Source organism: Miniopterus natalensis, chromosome 5 (genome assembly GCF_054644295.1).
Source record: "Miniopterus natalensis isolate mMinNat1 chromosome 5, mMinNat1.hap1, whole genome shotgun sequence".
In the NCBI taxonomy this organism is placed as follows: Eukaryota; Metazoa; Chordata; class Mammalia; order Chiroptera; family Miniopteridae; genus Miniopterus; species Miniopterus natalensis.
In genome coordinates, this window is record NC_142085.1 from 52,363,571 (window position 1) to 52,378,421 (window position 14,851).

The 14,851-nt window shown below is 38.7% G+C and overlaps 1 protein-coding gene across 1 annotated transcript in view; it reads left to right on the forward strand.

Moving 5' to 3' along the window:
* The window catches only part of GRIK2 (glutamate ionotropic receptor kainate type subunit 2), a 485,925-nt gene that overhangs the window by 202,512 nt on the left and 268,562 nt on the right, over positions 1–14,851 (forward strand). The gene's annotated exons all lie outside the window — the stretch shown is intronic.

Consider the following 14,851-nt stretch of genomic DNA (forward strand, 5'->3'; position numbering starts at 1 on the left):
AATGACTGTTTCCTTTGACCAAAGCAACCTGAAAGCAGTTTGAACTCCATTCTCAGAATGAATTCAGATACTTAAATTCTCCATTAGCTTCCAGAGCACAGAATTTTTCAGACCACAACTAAGAGCAGAGGTTTAAGATACAAATAATCTCCAAAGAGGGAGCATATTAGAAACCATTTAGTAAAGATAGTAGTCAAAATGACCAGAAACATATCTTTCCCTGTTTGACTAGAAGGAGAGAAGAAAGCCTACAGTCCACGGGTTCTTGAAGTATTAGAGGGGTCACCAAGGAGAGAGAAGGTGATGAGAGGGGAGACGTGGGCAGAGATACATTTTATCTGTTTACATTTCCGTTTAACCGTACACATGCCTGAGAAAATAGTCATTGGGCAAAGAGAGGCTGTTTCATCTCATAATTGGCTGTGCTTAGGGACAGCTGATGCCGGGGAGGGGGTGCATTAACAGAAAGTCAGCCCAGCCCCAAGGAGAAAGTGACTGTCAGGAGCTCAGAGTCTCTTTGAGGGGACTCCAGCCTGAACTTCACAGCTCCATTAGAAATAATCTGTCCTAAGTGGCCCATCTTCAGTGCCAGCATGATTTTTTCACATTTACTAAAAGCTTTTCCCTCAGCCCACTTACATTTTTTTCTTTTGTTTCTAAGTAACTATTTAATTCCCTCCCCTCTTTATTTTGCAGTTAACTGGCTTGAAACATCTGATATGAAATGGGGCTTATAGACAGATTTCTCCTGTCCTCTGCATCCACCCCCAGCACCTAGAGACAGCCAGTGCAGATGCATTAACTCAAAGGCCCATTAGTGGGGCATTTGTTTTGCACTTTTGCAGACAAAGAAGAAAGAGACCTCCAGTTGGAATGAAAACTTTGTATTTTTTTTTTTGGAAACAAATGGTTTCTTTTTAAATTCAGAAATATAATGGCCTTGAGGTCCTAAACTGTTCTCATCTAAAATGTTTTTTTCCCATCTTCATTTTCCTAGATTATGATCAATTTTCCACCAAAATGAATTTATTCAAATTGAGCCCAGTCTTCTGAATCCTTAGGAAAAAAAACAATGTCTTAGCACTTTGGGTCTATTCTACTCACATCGCTTGGCACATTATGCTTGGTACTGGCAGACATTCTTTTTTTTCAATGTATAATTTACTTCTCCAAATGGACTGCAAACTTCTCAAGATTAAAGATCATGGAATTCATTCATTCATTCGACAAATGTTTTTGAATATCTGCCATGTGCTTGACATGCTCTAATCACCTGAAATACACACAAGAAATAATCATATAGAATCCCTGCCTCCATAAGGTTTATATTCTAGTGGAAGGAGACAGAAAATAAGTAATAAGTAATCAGTGTCATAAATATGTAAATTACACAGTATGTTAGGAAGCGATAAGTACAACAACAAAATAAAAGCAATGTAGGAGGAATATGAAGCATAAAAGGAGATGATTATTTTAAATAGGTTCGTCAAGCAAGCATTGTGGATAGAGAGGAAAAGAGCATCACAGGCAAAGGAAATTCTCTAAGGTGGAAAGTTGGACAGTGGAGTGGCCGTCCGCTGACTCAGGGAAGACTGTGAATGGGACAGAGAGTACAGCTTTGGATGTGTTCAGTTTTGGGTGTCTACAGACATCCAGGTAGAGATGTGATGGAGTAGGCATTTGGATATAGGGGTCTGGAGATCCAGGAGGGTCTGGGCTGCAGTTTACATCTGAGAGTAATATTAAAGTCATGAAATTGGGTGAGATCACCATAGGAACGAGTGTAAATAGTTAAAAGAGTGGCTATGAGAAGAGATGGGCCTGTAAGACAGAGAACAAGAACAGGGGGCGCCCTATAAACAGTTAAGAAATGCTTTCAAAGAAGCACTGAGTGATACTGCTTATCAGTGAAATGAAAACTGAGGCTTGACCACAGAATTCAGTAGCCTGGAGGGCATTGGCAGTCTGAACAAGAGCAGTTTCAATGCAGTGGCAGACACAAAAACCTTATTAGAATGTGTTTACGTGAGAATGGGAGGTGGGGAATCAGAGACTGAATATAGGCAACTCTTGCTAGGAACTTGCTTATAAAGGACAGCAGAGCAGTGAGGTGATAGCTGATGGGGAAGTTAGCGCAAGAGAAATTTTTCTTAAAATTAAGTAATAGTATGCTTTATTCTGAAGAGAATAATAATAGAGAAGAAAGGTTTGACAACACAGGTTTGAGAGTATCGTGGCCTTCTGTAGCAATAAGAAGGGAATGCTATTTTTTAATTTTTTTTAGAGCAGGTAACAAAGCAGTCTCCAGGAAGGAGAAACCCAATCTGTGATTGCTTTGATAAGCCCAGTTGTCAGATAGCCCTCTGGGGCTTTTCTGTCAGCTGGTTAAGATTGAAAGAGTTAAGATAGAGCTCAAGTTTGCCAAAGGAAAAAAGGGAGAGAATTGGACAGTGCATAAAGGGAAGAGCCAGCAATGCTTAGAAAGGAGACTATTGTGTCACATAATCAAGAAGAGAGACTTGGGGATTTTTTGGAGTGTGCTATGTCTTGTAATATAAGCCTCTCTCTCCCACTAATTTTGGGGTAAAATCTACATGTGTAGACACTGTATTTAGCAGTTCTACATGGAATGACAATTAAGGGCTACTTAATACCAGTTATGAGAGAGGCTATGGAATGCATTAGCTTATTGAAGGATTTAGTAGAGGACTCCTCTTTCATCTAATTAAGACTGAGAAAAAATTTAGTTGACGTAGGGAAAAGTGGGATGGATTTGAAAAGCAATAGAAATGGCAAATTTTATAATCAGAAAGGCAACAGAGAAAAATATCAAGATAATAAAACTGAAAAAATTAACCTCTAAAATATTTTGGAATAGAAAAATTAAATATAAGATTTAGGATGAAATACAATGGCAGATTTTAATGTTTATATAACAAATACAAAGCAAATAGTTTTACTGCCCAAACTCTTAGTTGGACAAAATTCAGACTACAGCAAGATTCAGTAGACTCTATAGGTGCCATTGTCACTGTTGAAGTACTTTGGACACACCTTGAAATCAAGTTGCCCTCTGAGAGTTAAAACTGTAAAGTCAAAACGTAATGAATGAGGATGAAAAGTTGTATAGCTACCTGGAAAGACAGAATGCCTCCCAGGTAAGCAGGATTTGATTACCTCCCATTTCACCTTACTGACCAGCCAAAGAAAGAAGATCCACTTGAAAGAGGATTGATTAGACACTTGGGTTTCTTAAAAAGAGACTTACACAGGAAAACAGACAACACATCTAAAAAGTGTTCATGGAAAATAGATTTTTAGCTGATTTACTACCAATAAGATCAGGCTTATTGAACTCTGGATGCAAAGATTGAGTACTGGATTTAGAGAAGGACTTCCAGGGTTTGGATCTGGCTTTGTGACTTACTAGTTATGGGACTTGGACCATAACCCAGACAACAGTGCCTTCACCTCATCTGCAAATTGGGGCTGACAGTAGTGCCTCTTCATAGAGTTCTTATGGATGAAACTCAAACCCTCAGTAAATGCTATTTATGGTTATTACATTCATTGGACCAATTTCCTTTGTTCTGATTCCAAATTAATATTAAGCAACCTTCAGATTACAATATGCTTTCTCATGTAATTTGAGAATTCAGTGGCCATGCAATTCAAGTATCGCCATGCCTGTGACAGATATATATGTCATTATAAATGAGTAGATTGGATTTTTAGTGTTATGTGTCACTCTCATGATCTTGATTAATGTGAGCCTATTATGTTAGCAATGTGGCATAGGTTTCAGAACAACCCTAAGGTCTTTCAAGCTAAAGTGAAAATTCAGAAATTCAACACACATTTCCTCAGTTAAGGTGTAGTTAAATTCCATGACATTTCCTCATAAGAAATTCTGTTTCCAGAAACATAAATAATAGAGAATTCATACAGATTCGTGGTAGGACATTGGGACGAGGGAGAGAGTAGAGAGAATGTCTCCTGTTCTCTCACTTATGCTGATAGAGGCTAAAACACATGACAGCCTCCCTTTCAGTAATATCTTGCACTGTTTCAGTACCTCCCAGTTTATCACCCCCAAATCCATCCTTACAAATACCATCAAAGGGCTCTTTGAACAAAATATATCTGTTGATAGCAATGTTCTTAATTTCTTCAGTGATTCCACGGTAGGCAGGGCCAGTACACCTAACTCCCCACGCCCCCCAGCTTTCTCGCCCTCAGAAGTGGGGCCCCGGCAGCGACGTTCACACCTTAACTCTGTGCTCCTGACTACAGTTGATTAGACCAAGGGTTCACACAGCTGGTATGAACCCCCTTTCTCTCCAGAAATTTGGAACTGGGACTAAGAAAGATTCGTTGGTCTCAGCCAGCTGCTGGACTTATAACGAGTACACTTAGGAGTGAATTTGAAGGATGGGCAGGTCTGCTGTGTGAACAAGGGAGGCAGAGAAAGCTGGTCTTGTTAGGAGGACAAGACTGAAGCAGACACGCAAGAAAGAACAGGAATGTAAACAGGGCCTATCTTACTAGCATGTTTGTACTTGCTTCTGTTTCTAAGGAATGACGGAAATCTCACGCTTGGGTTTCATGAAACTATCTGAAATTTTCTAATCAACTCTTCCTTTGTGCTTTAGCCATCCTGGGTTGTTTTTTGTTTTTTTAATACTTGCAACTACAAAGTTCCTTCTCTTAGAAACTATAATCTGATATGATGCCCTTCATAACTGGCTCTTACCTAATACTGGTCCAGACTCACCTCCCACTGTGTCAAGCTTACCCTTGGTTTTCCAGCACTACCAGCCAAAGAGTTCACGAGGCTTTGTGAGCTTTCCACGCTCTCACATCATCATATTTTGTACATGCGGTGTCTTCCTCCAATTCCCACCCATCCCTTTCCACCTGCCAAGTGGGTGCCCACCCTTGGGCATCCTATCCCTACCACTTCCATTACAGTTTAGGGGCACTCATATTATTGCACATAACTCATTGTAGAGAAATGTTTTGCACTTCTCTCTTCCCACTATCCTATAATCTCACAGATCACAGATACTATTTTTTATATTTTTGCATTCTAAATTCAAAGCACATAGTATATGCTGTTATGAATTCCTGATGTACTCATATTTTTCAACCTTTTATAAGATGCATACTCAAAGAGCACAATGCTGAAGGTATTGGGGGCTCATGGTATTCTTTTTTGGGACAAAATAAAATCTGAACTCCCCGAGAGTCACATTCTGCTTGGTATTTATACCAGCACATAGTAGTTCTGGTGATTATTGTTAGTCATGGGCCCACCACATTAAGCTTCTTAAGCTGTTTCATCAATGTCTGCATTACATTATATTTGATGTATTAAGTGGCAGGATAAAACAGGCAGCAAAGCATCCTAGGACAGAGCCAAACAAAGAGCTGTGAAGGGTGGTTTGCGACTTCATAACTGCACTGACCTGGACACAGAGGGGGTTGAACAACAGCAGGTTCCTGATCAGCCACTGCCTAGGAGCTGACATCAGGTTATCACAGGCTGAGAGGACAGTTAGAGTGACAGAAGGGCAGGTGTACACCTGAACAGAATTGTCTCCAGACAAAGGAGCCTGCTGTGTGGCCATCAGAATTGAACAGTGAGGTTTGCCTGTTTGCTGGGGCGGGTAACATTGCCAGGGCAACAGGTGATGAACTATCTAAGATGAAGGATGATGAATGCTGTGGAGTAAGAGGAGGACTGTGCAGAACCCCTGGTTTGCCCAGAATGTTCCTGGGGAAATGCTTGTCCTGGTCTAATTACTGTACACCTATATCTCTTACTTAGACTCTTTCTCTGTCTCTCTCCCTCTCTCTCTGTCTCTTTCTCTCTCAAAAGGGCCTGTTTGGTGAAAAATAGTAAAATAATTTTAATTGTAAATAACTGTTGAATCAAAATATTGCCATACTCTGGTCACAAACCAAAGTGCAGTCATCCTGTTTAGACAGTTTCTAGAATGTGGCCATGGGCTTTGTTTCTGTGTTTTCTCAGATTCCCTTTGAGGAAATCTCCCTAGTCTCTGGTTCAGGCAAGGCTCACTTTCTCCCCCCCATAACCCACTGATGCGTCCAATATCAACCCTTCTCTTCCCACCACATAACCCCAATCTGGTTCAGACAGGGTCCTTCTTAGGATTTTGAAAGATATTTCAAGGAAAATCTTGCTTTACAAGTATGAGATCTGTGCCATGGAGTAATGAAGGTCACACAGAGGAAGAGAACTGAGCAGCAAAGAATTCCTGCCTCTTACCATGCCCGCAGTTTATTTTCAGTTACGGGAGGCAGCGAGTTCCATTTTCGCCCAGTGTAGTGTGAATTAGGCCTGCACATCTTACCAAAGGAGCCCTGACAATACAGCTGCCTTCTCACTAAACCGTCCAGCTTTTTACCTGCCCTATCTCATTACGCCAGGCATAGGCCCCCATTCAGCAGCTGTATGAATAGGACAAATTAAAATTAGATGATAGGATGGATCCAAGGCAGAGTTAGCCCAGGACAAAGCCACTTATTACAGCTTGGGTGCCCCCACTGAACACAACCTTAAGTTACCTCGGCTGGAAGTCAGTCACGAATGTGCTTACTCACTCATGTATCAGATGCATCAGATTTTAATTGCAGTAAGCAAAGAAGAATTAAAATGCAACATTAATTCTATTGGCTTCTCACAAACTCAAGCATTCTGCGTAGAACTGACTGTAATATATATTGAACTTAGACCCGGAGGCCTTAGAGGCCAAAGGATTTTAGCCTTGCCATAGTGGAAAGCTCTGTTTACTTTTTAATAATGGCATAACTGCTTTTCCTCATAGCAGTGAGAGAAGAGACAGGGAAATCCTATTTTGGTATTGACTTTAGGAGTGATAGTCAGGCTGGCAGCCCCTGCTTTCCAGGGAACACAGATACATTCCGCTTAACATTTCACTTGAATCCATTTTCTGAGGAAGGCGGGGACGTTAGGAGCCTCGTGGGGGCAGTGTGGAGCTGGCCTTGAATCCAACCTCAAGCTAGCCTTGGGCCCAGTCTCCAGCCCAGGGTAGCAATTTTGGTATTCTCTGTCCGTTTCTTTCCCATTATCCCTGTTGCTTCTGTTCTGAACTCGAGACCTCTGGTTATAGTCCTGAGACCTTGCCTCGCAGGACTGCTTTCTTCTGTCTGTACTGTTTTTGGAACAACTTTCTTTAGATGGACTGATTGTCTGGTAGCACAGTATATCCTTCCACTTGGGCTAGAAAAATTACAAGCTTCTGATATAATGCACATCATACTTTGGAATTCTTTGTGTATTGAGTCAAGCCAATGGACTACGTATTTCCATGGCCACTGACTATGTTCCACCCAGCTGCTCTCACAGTATTCATGCCTGTACTAAAACTGTTCTGCATGCTCCTGCATTCTTCATCCCCACCTTTCTATCATAAAATGGTCGGGAACACAGTGCTTACCAAACTTATGAAATAAGCCCCATTGTAGACAGCTGCTATCCAGATATACAAATATGTAAGGGCAATGCTGGTTAGGAGTCTTTATAGTAATCTATTTGAGATCATAGTAGCTCAATCCAGTATGTTAGAAGTAGCAGGAGTTGGTAGCTTTTTACATATATTTTTTTTATTTTTTATTATTATTATTTTTTAAAATATATCTTTATTGATTTCAGAGAGAGGAAAGGAGAGGGAGAGAGAGAGATAGAAACATCAATGATGAGAGAGTCACTGATCGAGCCCGCAACCCAGGCATGTGCCCTGACCGGGAATCGAACTGCAATCTCCTGGATCCTAGGTCGATGCTCAACCACTGAGCCACGCCCGGCCGGGCTTTAAATATATTTTAAAGGAAGCTTCAATAGGATATTCTAATACATTGGATGTAAAGTGTGCTAGAAAGAGAGGAATCAAAGATGTCGCCAGGCTTTTGGCCTGAGTACCTAGAATAATAAAAGTTGCTATTATCCTGTGTGGGGACAACTGAGGGAGGAGCAGTTTTGGAGGGTGGGGAGATGAAAGGCCAAGTTTGGAATATAGTATCTACTATACATCAAAGTAGACATGTTGCATTATTCAGGAGTCTTTAAGGACACCTTCACTTCTAACACCAACTGCAAAGTTTGGGATCTCCAAGACCACCTTCACTGTGACACCAGTTGCAATTTCAAGGGTACCCAAGATCACCTGCAAGTTTGATAATTCACTAGAACAACTCACAGAATGGCTGCTCATTGTTCTACTCAATGTTGTGATTTATAACAACAAAAGGACACAGATTAAGATCAGCCAAGAGAAAAGACACATGGGACAAAGTCCAGGGAGGCTCCACACTCAGAGGTTCCAGTTGTCCTCCCCCAGTGGATTTGTGAACGGTGCTCACTGTTGCAGGCAACAGGAAGTGACACTCTGCATGGAGTGTTGCCAACTGAGAAATCTCACCTGAGTCCTGGCGTCCAGCTTTTTTACTGGTGCTTAGTCATACAGACGTGGCTGAGCACTGGCCTGGCTGACGTGTAGTCTTACCTCCTCCAGAAGTTGATAATTCAAATCTCCTACCATAAGTTACATTGTTAGACTACCCTGTGTGGCCCAAGACTCCTAGATAACAAAGACATTTTTATCAGGCAGGACATTGTAAGGTCTTAGACATTACTTCTCAGGAGCCTCTAGCAAAGGCAGACTTATCTTGGGGTAAGGTTAACTTATTACTACACAAGTGTGAAGTAAGAGAGTGCATTTAGGAGTCTAGATTTCAGGGAAGTGTTGTGGCAAGAGATATAAATTTGGTAGTCGTCAGCATATTGATGGAGTATTAGTTTGTTTCCAAGCAGGAAGGAGAATTTACTTAGATGCTTGAAGAGATTTTGATAAAGACCACTCACAAGACTGTAGGCAGGATTTGGGGAGCAAACAGGGCCTATTGAGGCACACACAAGCAGGCAATCTCTGGGGTCCAAGAGAGAAGTAAATACCTGTGAGAAGGGTTAATATGTGCCAGGCACGGTAGTAAGTGATTTGTATTTATTAGCTCATTTGATTTTTTTCCTATATGTTAATATATATTATTATCACAATTTTACAGATGAGAAAACTAAAGTTTAGAAAATTTAAATACCATTGTCTATAGCCATTCAGTAGAATGTTAATGAGGTGGGTGCAGACTGCCACGCCACTATATGGTTCAGAAATTTGGCGACGTGCCGCAACCCACAATATTGACCTTTGGGTTTCAGCCTTTCTTCGTGACTTACCGCCCAACGGTTACTCTGTAATTGCCTGTTGGTGACTCTCTCACCCAGGCCTTCCTGAGAGGCTTCTGCTTTGCTAGTTCAGTGTTGTAGTATTTGTAGTGTGGACTTTACAAATGTCAGCAGAGCAGAAATAACACAAACATCATGGTCAGATTCTCCTAGGGAGAGATGTCAACAAAGAGGTAAATTATACTTCCCCGGGAAATAGAAGCAGAGAAGTGTGTATGTGTATGTGCTTGTGTGTGTTTATGTGTATTGCATGTCAGAGTGAGTTTTTCAGGATTTGAGGGTATTTGAGAAGAGAAAAAATATAGAATTGTAAGGAGTGACTTCAGACTATAAATTTGTACACTTGTAAAATATTTTCAGGAGACCGTATGTCAGGATTCCTATTTGGACTCTACTTATTTGAATGCATTATGGTTCAGGATTGAACCATATGGGTCCTGGCTTCAGTAGAGAGTAGGATGCCTAAAATGTATGGTCTGCACTGTATTATTTTCCACTTTGAAGCACAGAAAGGCTTCTCCATCAATAAAACAATGCAGTGGATAAGATTTGATGATACAAAAAATAAGCAGGAGATTTTAATAGCGGGCTGACCTTTACGTGAGGCCACCATGCCGAGCCCGCCACTCCGGGCCCAAGCCCTTATTGAAACACGCCCTGAACAGAATCAGTCTGACAGTCACTCTCAGCACAGTGTTCCTGGCGGCCACGGACAACCAAATGATCCTGGCATGCGAACTGAAAACTCATTTGCCACTTAGATTCCAATATATCAACCTAAAGTGTTTTTTTTAATTATTATTTTTATTTTTAGATATTTTGAGTTTTGAATTTCTTAGGCTCTAGCCTACTTTAAAAATACAGCATATCTCAGAAAGGGAGAAGGCAAACTCTCTCTGGAAGGTTACAGTTAGGATTTGAGGGTTTTTCCAGGAGACCAGCCCTCTACTTTTACTTTGCACAACTAGCTTTCTCTCTTCGAACAAGATGAAACGGCTTCCGAAGCTTCATCTTTTCTTCCTCTTCTCTCTTCTTTGCTTAGACTCCAGTGTTCTTTATTTTCTATTTCCTATTTTTTATTTTCTACTGATGAACAAATTCACTTATCCCCAAGAGGAGGGCTCACAGAAGTTTGAGACAGAATTTTTTGCAGTGCCAATCTACCTCTCCTGTCAAAGCCATTTTAAAAAATTTCTTAGTATGATTAGCCTCGTTCCCTATATACAGTATATTACCAAATATTACAGAGTCCATAACTGGTATACATATTCTATTTAGTTTTCTTTAAAACACTCTGTAGCACAAATAAAACATTCTAATAAAAATAACTTGGAATATTATACTTAGGCCTCTCAATGAGTTATCCTTTCTCAGCTGAAAAAAGGAGAGGGGAGGGTGATGAGACATTGAATGCAGATGAGTCATTTTTGTATCGTTTATTATACAGTGCATTTTGGGGGAAGTCTGGCCTGCACAAACGCCACATTAACTGAAATGATAAATAGGCCTGAAGAGCAAGCCAGGTGGCAAAGCTCTAGTTTGTGTGGCTGCCGAAATCAATACCTGGGGATGGGAGGAGACTTGGGACTCCCTTCCTGGGCTGCGGAGACTGGGGCTGTGGAGCGGCCGTGTGATTGATCTCTTTAGAAGGAAGCGCCAGCTGGAGTGTGCACAAATGGCTCCTTCTGGATTCTACTTAAAAGCTAAATTGATGGCAACTTTTGAAAAGAGCAGCTCAGACCTCTGTTCCCTGTAAGCATAAGATAAACCTTGATTTCAGCTACTGTAAAATAACTGAAAGTAGAAAGAAGTTAAAAAAAATAGAGGGAATGGAATGTTACTCATCTACCAAAATAAGGTAATAATTGCAATGTGCTGCTCTTCTTTGTTAGAAGATTTTCAGCAACCCATCTGCGCAGATTGTTTTTTTTATTATCATTACACCAACTAATTGCATTAGGGAAAAGCGGGCATTTTAATTAAAAAACTGTTTTAAGGAGTTATAATCCTACTCTTTCATTAAATAACTCAACCAGTGCCAAATTTGTTAAACTATTTTTTCGGAAAATTGTTCTTTGGAAATTATTTTATTAACCACATTTTCAACAAAATAGATTTTTCCCTTTTACTTCATCTAATAGATGGGTCCTTTTATTTCTCCATTTTGACCAAAAGACCATAGGACAGGACCACATGTAAACCATTCCAAATATTTTGAGAGGCTTACTTTTTCCCCCTAAAAATGGGTGAAAACTTTTATTTTACAAAGCATGCATATTTATTTCTATATAATGAATTTGATTAGGGTAATCTTCTCAGGAATTGGCATTTTTAGAACATGGTTAGTTGCAGAGGGACATTGGGCGAGGTAGCAAGATTGACAGAGATCTGAGAAGAAAGTACATAGCCAGTATTGTAATTAAAAGATATTTCTTGCCCGGCTGGACATGACTCAGCGGTTGAGCATCGACCTAGGATCCAGGCGATCGGGGTTCGATTCCCGGTCAGGGCACATGCCCGGGTTGTGGGCTCGATCCCCAGCAGGGGGAGAGCAGGAGGCAGCCGGTCAATGACTCTCTCATCATTGATGTTTCTATCTCTCTCCCTCTCCCTTCCTCTCTCTAAAATCAATAAAGATATATATTTTTTTAAAAGATATTTCTCCCGTTTAAGCCTGTTTTCCTATGGATGAAACCTCATCCACATACAGGGATGCCTTCCAATTACTCATATTAAAAATGTAGGTAAACATCCATTCTTTGGATGTTTCGAATGCATCTTCCGTTTTGGCAATCCTTTCTTATTCTTCCAAGGTGCTCTAAATAACAGAATTTGGACAGGCATTTGTATCGAAATGTCAGATAACGAGGAAGACCAATAATCTAGAATGGAAACACAGATATAAAAGAAAGCATACCACAGGGCACCTTGACGAATGCATGGAAGCCGAGAGGCGCCTAAGCCCCTGGTACAGGAGACGATGGAAAGCCAGGATTTAAAAACCATCATGCTGCGTTCAGTGTTCAAATAACTCTCTAGATTTCTTCTCTCTGATCCAAATATTGAACCACTTTTATTCCAAAAACCGAATGCGAAAAGCGTTATAGGAACAACTTTTGCTTTTAAAAATGCCACAAACTCTGTGTCATGCAGTTGAAGGCTGAATACATACTATTACTCCAGTCCTTGTATTTATCAAGGAAACAGTGTCTGGCATGTAATAGACATGCAGGAAATCTATGCTGAATGAATGAAGGAAGACAACATTTCACTTAAATTCTTAACTAGGAGATGGCAGTTCCTAGTAGCAGCAGTTATTTTCTTAGCTCTTCAATATTATCCCCCGGGGAAGCTGGCAAACCGAAATCTGTTCCATTCCTGCCAGCAGGGATGTGTGTGTGAAGGCAGTGAGTGAGTGAATACTCATTGCACCTGGTGGCTCCAGGGACTGTCCGCAGCAGCGCTTAAGAGACTTGAAAATACTGGGCGTACAGTACTTATACGTAGGGTGAACTTTACAAATACTATTTCTGGATTTTCTCCTTCATAAAATTTATGAGTCAGTGAGCTTTTTCAACTTAAAACTGCTGGGCTAATTTGTAACTATATAACTCCTTCCCTTTGATAATGAGTTCATCTCTTAAAAATTTGATTAAAGTTTTGTTGTTAGGTTTTCAGTCTAAATCAGTGTCAAATAACTTCTAAGAGCAGATTTAATAACCAGCACATTAATATATATATTAATACATGTACATATATGTATACCTAATATATGTACATATATGTGTATATATGTGTTTATATAGTCTTCCTGTGTTAGCCAAAATAACATCAATGACAACTGCCACTTATATAGAAATTTACAGCTAGGAAAAATTTAGAGATATTTCAATTTAGTAAGTCTTAGAAATTTTGGTTTTAGTACCACTTTACATTCTTAAAATTTTATGAGGATATCTAAAAGCACTTGTAATGTGTTATATTTATTGATGCCATATTCATAATAAAAAACATAACATTTAAAATACTTATTAATTCATTTAATAATGGCAATAGGAAGCCCATTATTTATTCACATAAATAGCATATTTTTAAGGAAACATTTTCCCAAACAAACAAACAAAAAATAACAGTGAGAAAAGTGGCATTGTTTTACGTTCTAATAAGTCTCTTTAATATTTGGTTTAATGGAAGTTAAGTGGATTTTCACATCTTTTTTTTCATTCAATCTGCCGTAACATCACACATGTTTTGTAACTTCTAGAACACTCCACTGCACGCGTGAGAGAGAATGAGACAAAAAAGCCAAACAATGAAAATAGTAGGACCCCTGAAAGGACTTCAGGGTCTGTGGACCACACTGAGAACTGCTGATCTAGATAAGACTCTTATTTAATAGACGTGGAAACTAAAGTGTCCTGTGGATCTGTTACTTTTTACACATGTTTTGAAAGGTTTCATAAGCCTAGTGTTAAACTCTGCTACAATTAAGCAGGTGCTATATGTTCAGATATTTATTATTACCTTTGTACAGTTCAATGTTAATATATATGTGGTATATAATATAATCTGTGCTCATTATATACATATTAATTCTTTAGACTGAATTGTATTGTTTGAAGGATACATTTAATATTAATTATGTAGTATTTATTTTACTATATTAGTAAATATTTAAATTGCTAAAACAAAATGAACTAATAATATTTTACTTTGTAATTTATGCCATCATTATTTGTAGAATTTTAAATGACAAAATGGTAAATTTTATGGGATAATATTTTAAAAGCAAAAGATAGATAAATTTTAATTTATGTATTTTTAAAGTGTATGTCTTATTTGAGGACAAAAATACTGAAAAATAGTTATGTTAATTTTATTGTTAACTATTTTGCACTGTATTAAAGTGTATATAGCATAATATGTGTAAGAGAATCTATTGTTTATTTTAAAACTTTTATAATTGGATTTTATTCTCTAGATATTATATATTTTATATATATTATATATTTTAATGCACAGTGAATTTTTAATCTTAATCATATATATATATGTATATATACACACACACACATATATATGGAAAGAGAGTTCCAGATTAGTTATTTACTGATATTTTCCTCTATTATTTGTTGTCATACTAATATTTACCAAGGTAGTTTTTTGGGGTAGATAGAAATGGAGAAATAGGAATATAGAAATGAAATGGAAAAATATGTAGATAAGAAGGAAGAGTAGGAAGAAGAGAAAAGGAAATTGCTTGATTTGATCCAAGCTAGAATAAAATTGGATGATCCTTTTTTTCTTATCATACTCTTTTATATATTGGGTCTTCTGTATCAGTTCCTAAAGGGCTTCATTACTTGAAGTTTGTATAAAGGAATACAGTTAATGAATGACTTGTCTGTTATTTTAAAATGCATGACATTTCTATGACCTGTTAAATACGTATTTATTAGTTTGATTTATTTTTAAAACATATAATCTGGAGTTGCTTCTCTAGGAAACTGTTTTTACCAATGTCTGTGGTTATAGTTATATCTGAATTTACTATTATACTTAGGA